The sequence below is a fragment of the Triticum dicoccoides genome, chromosome 7B, assembly GCF_002162155.2.
Source record: "Triticum dicoccoides isolate Atlit2015 ecotype Zavitan chromosome 7B, WEW_v2.0, whole genome shotgun sequence".
Taxonomy (NCBI): Eukaryota; Viridiplantae; Streptophyta; class Magnoliopsida; order Poales; family Poaceae; genus Triticum; species Triticum dicoccoides.
The window spans coordinates 166,768,552-166,773,609 of NC_041393.1; positions in this window are offsets into that span (position 1 = coordinate 166,768,552).

Below are 5,058 nucleotides of genomic sequence, written 5' to 3' on the forward strand. Positions count from 1 at the left end.
TTTTTAATCCGGGTGCTTGAGTATGACGCACCCTTTTATTTCGGACTGGGGTTGTATTCAGGGCCGGATTGTCCCAAAACCTGGTTTCGGTTTTCCAGGCGCTCTCCATCACATAGTATTTTTGTACAATGGTCGCTAGGTCGGCGAAGCGTGTAACTTCACGACGACTTATGGCGTTTATGATTCCCTTGTCCGTGCAATTGTTGCAAAAAATTGAAATCGTGCTTTCTTCACGGCAGTCCTTTATCCTGTTCATAACCAGGAGGAATCTGGCCCAGTAATGATGTACTGTTTCATCGGGCTCTTGCCGTATTTGAGATAGATCGCTTATGTTTGGGTGGGCGGGTGGAATTAAGTTCGGAACCCCGCCCGATCTGAGGCTCAAAGGCCAAGAAGTTTCCGGATTTGGAAGCTTGGTTTGTTGGATGCCTTCCAACAAATCTGGTCCGATGCCTGACTTTAGGTTCAGTATTTGATTGACGTCCGTCCCTCCGCGGGAATCCGGCATGGAGGGATCGGGAATCCGGACATAGCTGGTTTTTAACATAGAAGAAGAGTCGCCGCATTGTTCCTCTACCACAACAACGTGGTGGGTAGCCTGGGGAGAGTTAATTTCTCTCAGATCGGTTTTAAGCCCAATCTGATCGTAGTCTGTAGCGACTCCCAGGGCGGCGATGCGATCCAAGAGCTCGTTCACGGAGGAGAGCTCCATCGGATCTAGTTGCTCGGCGAATTCCGAGCTGACGTGAAGATCGCTTTTGATGACCTGAGAGGTCATCGTCGGAGCGGTGGCCGAACAGGCGGTCATAAGAAAACCACCTAGCCGGATAGTTTGACCGGCGGCCAAAGCTCCCTTGACAACGGCGCTGTCTTTAAAGATGGGAAAAGGCATCCTTCCTGATTGCGATGGCACAGAGGAACTCTCAATGAAACCACCAATGTCGGTGTCAAAACTGGCGGATCTCGGGTAGGGGGTCCCGAACTGTGCGTCTAGGCGGATGGTAACAGGAGACAAGGGACACGATGTTTTACCCAGGTTCGGGCCCTCTTGATGGAGGTAAAACCCTACATCCTGCTTGATTAATATTGATGATGTGTGTTACAAGAGTAGATCTACCATGAGATCAAGGAGGCTAAACCCTAGAAGCTAGCCTATGGTATGATTGTTGTTCGTCTTACGAACTAAAGCCATCCGGTTTATATAGACACCAGAGAGGGCTAGGGTTACACAGAGTCGGTTACAATGGTAGGAGATCTACATATCCGTATCGCCAAGCTTGCCTTCCACGCCAAGGAAAGTCCCATCCGGACACGGGACGAAGTCTTCAATCTTGTATCTTCATAGTCTTGGAGTCCGGCCGATAATGATAGTTCGGCTATCCGGACACCCCCTAGTCCAGGACTCCCTCAGCCCCCCCCCCCCTCTCCTTGTCCTATTCGGACTAGGGGGGAGGGGCGCGCGGCCCTGCCCTAGTCGCCTCTCCTCTTCTCCACTAAGGCCCACTATGGCCCATTAAGCCCCCGGGGGGTTCCGGTAACCTCTCGATACTCCGGTAAAATCCCGATTTCACCCGGAACACTTCCGATATCCAAATATAGGCTTCCAATATATCAATCTTTATGTCTCGACCATTTCGAGACTCCTCTTCATGTCCGTGATCACATCCAGTACTCTGAACAACCTTCGGTACATCCAAACTCATAAACTCATAATATAACTGTCATCGAAACTTTAAGCGTGCAGACCCTACGGGTTCGAGAACTATGTAGACATGACTGAGACACGTCTCCGGTCAATAACCAATAGAGGAACCTGGATGCTCATATTGGCTCCTACATATTCTACGAAGATCTTTATCGATCAAACCGCATAACAACATACGTTGTTCCCTTTGTCATCGGTATGTTACTTGCCCGAGATTCGATCATCGGCATCTCAATACCTAGTTCAATCTCGTTACCAGCAAGTCTCTTTACTCGTTACGTAATGCATCATCCCGTAACTAACTCATTAGCTACATTGCTTGCAAGGCTTATAGTGATGTGCATTACCAAGAGGGCCTAGAGATACCTCTCCGACAATCGGAGTGACAAATCCTAATCTCGAAATACGTCAACTCAACAAGTACCTTTGGAGACACCTGTAGAGCACCTTTATAATCACCCAGTTACGTTGTGATGTTTGGTAGAACACAAAGTGTTCCTCCGGTAAGCGGGAGTTACATAATCTCATAGTCATAGGAACATGTATAAGTCATGAAGAAAGCAATAGCAACATACTAAACGATCAAGTGCTAAGCTAACGGAATGGGTCAAGTCAACCACATCATTCTCCTAATGATGTGATCCCATTAATCAAATGACAACTCATGCCTATGGTTAGGAAATGTGACGCCCCCGATTTAATCGTACACTAATCATGCACGCAAATGTGTACGATCAAGATCAGGGACTCACGGGAAGATATCACAACACAACTCTAAAACATAAATAAGTCATACAAGCATCATAATACAAGCCAGGGGCCTCGAGGACTCGAATACAAGTGCTCGATCATAGACGAGTCAGCGGAAGCAACAATATCTGAGTACAAACATAAGTTAAACAAGTTTGCCTTAAGAAGGCTAGCACAAACTGGGATACAGATCGAAAGAGGCGCAGGCCTCCTGCCTGGGATCCTCCTAAACTACTCCTGGTCGTCGTCAGCGGGCAGCACGTAGTAGTAGGCACCTCCGGTGTAGTAGGAGTCATCATCGACGGTGGCATCTGGATCCTGGGCCCCAACATCTGGTTGCGACAACCAGGTAGAAGGGATAGGGGGGAAAGAGGGAGAAAGCAACCGTGAGTACTCATCCAAAGTACTCGCAAGCAAGGAACTACACTACATATGCATGGGTATATGTGTAAGGAGGCCATATCAGTGGACTGAACTGCAGAATGCCAGAATAAGAGGGGGATAGCTAATCCTGTTGAAGACTACGCTTCTAGCAGCCTCCGTCTTGCAGCATGTAGAAGAGAGTAGATTGAAGTCCTCCAAGTAGCATCTCCAAGTAGCATCTCCAGGTAGCATCTCCAGTAGCATCACAAGTAGCATCTCCAGTAGCATCACATAGCATAATCCTACCCGGCGATCCTCCCCTCGTCGCCCTGTGGAAAAGCGATCACCGGGTTGTCTGTGGAACTTGGAAGGGTGTGTTTTATTAAGTATCCGGTTCTAGTTGTCATAAGGTCAAAGTACAACTCCAAGTCGTCCTGTAACCGAAGATCACGGCGATTCGAATAGATTAACTTCCCTGCAGGGGTGCACCACATAACCCAACACGCTTGATCCCATCTGGCCAGACACACTTTCCTAGGTCATGCATGGCCTCGGAAGATCAACACGTCGCAGCCCCACCTAGGCACAACAGAGAGGCCAGCACGCCGGTCTAAACCTAAGCGCGCAGGGGTCTGGGCCCATCGCCCTGAGCACACCTGCACGTTGCGTGGGCGGCCGAAAGCAGACCTAGCCTAGTGGCGTTCTAGTCCAATTCGGCACGCGTCGCTCAGTCGCTGACGTCACGAAGTGCTTCGGCTGATACCACGACGCCGAGTGCCCATATCTTTCCCACGTAGTTGGTTAGTGCGTATAGGCTCGTAGCCAACTCAGATCAAATACCAAGATCTCGTTAAGCGCGTTAAGTATCCGCGAACGCCGAACAGGGCCAGGCCCACCTCTCTCCTAGGCGGATTCACCGTGCCCTGTCGCTCCGCCACAAAGATCCACTCGCGGGTGCTCCACCAGCCGACCCGTCTTTGGTCACCACATGTATCATATATACCCGTGATCACCTCCCGAGTGATCACGGCCCGATAGTATAGCACAGTAGACGGACAAGAATGTAGGGCCACAGATGAAAATACTAGCATCCTATACTAAGCATATAGGATTGCAGGTAAAGGTAACAACAGTAGTAACAAGGACAGGCTATGCATCAGGATAGGTATAACAAAAAGCAGTAACATGCTACACTACTGTAATGCAAGCAGTATAGAGTAGAATAGGCGATATCTGGTGATCAAGGGGGGGGGCTTGCCTGGTTGCTCTGGCAAGAGAGAGGGGTCGTCAACTCCGTAGTCGAACTGGGCAGCAGCAGCGTCGGTCTCGTAGTCTACCGGAGAGAAGAGGGGGAAGAAACAATGAATACCATGTAAACATATGCACATCGATGCATGACATGACAAGTAACAATGCTAGGCGTGCCCTAATGTGGTATGAGGTGATGCTGGTTAAGGGGGGAAACATCCGGGAAAATATCCCCGGGGTTTCGTGTTTTCGGGCAGCGGAGCCGGAGGGGGAAAGTTGCGAGTTCGATAGGTTAGGGGTGTGTGGCGGACGAACAGACTGCGTGTCCGGATTCGTCTCGTCGTTCTGAGCAACTTTCATGTTGAAAATATTTTAATCCGAGTTACGGATTAAAAGATATGATTTTCTAAAGATTTTATTAATTTCTGGAATTTAATTAATTAATTCGAAAAAATGCATTTATGACGTTAGCATGATGTCATGCTGACGTCAGTAGTCAACAGAGTTGACTTGGTCAACCTGACATGTGGGTCCAGGGGGGACCCACCTGTCATCCTCTAATTAGGTTAATTAGGGTTTAGGTTAATCTAATTACAATTTAATTAAACTTAACTAGTTAATTCTATTAATTAAACCGGATTAATTAACTTAATTAATTCATTAGTTAATTAATTAATTAATAATTAATTTTATTAATCATTTTTATTTTTATTTAATAATTCTATTTTTAATTCTCTTTTTTTAAACCGTTCTGGGGTGTGGGCCCCCGTTGTCATAGGGCCACTAGGCCTTAGCGGATCGGGTGCGCCCGATCGGGCGGTGCGGGCGAAGGGGCACCCGCATGCGAGGCCACCAGGGGCAAGGCGGGGCGCCAGAATCCGGCGGGGTAGGGGGGAAAGGGCCGGCCAGCTCCGGCGAGCGGCGGGAACGGGCAGCAGGGGGCTCGGCGGCAGCGGACGGCGCCGGCGTGGGCGCACGGGGCGCAGGGGCGC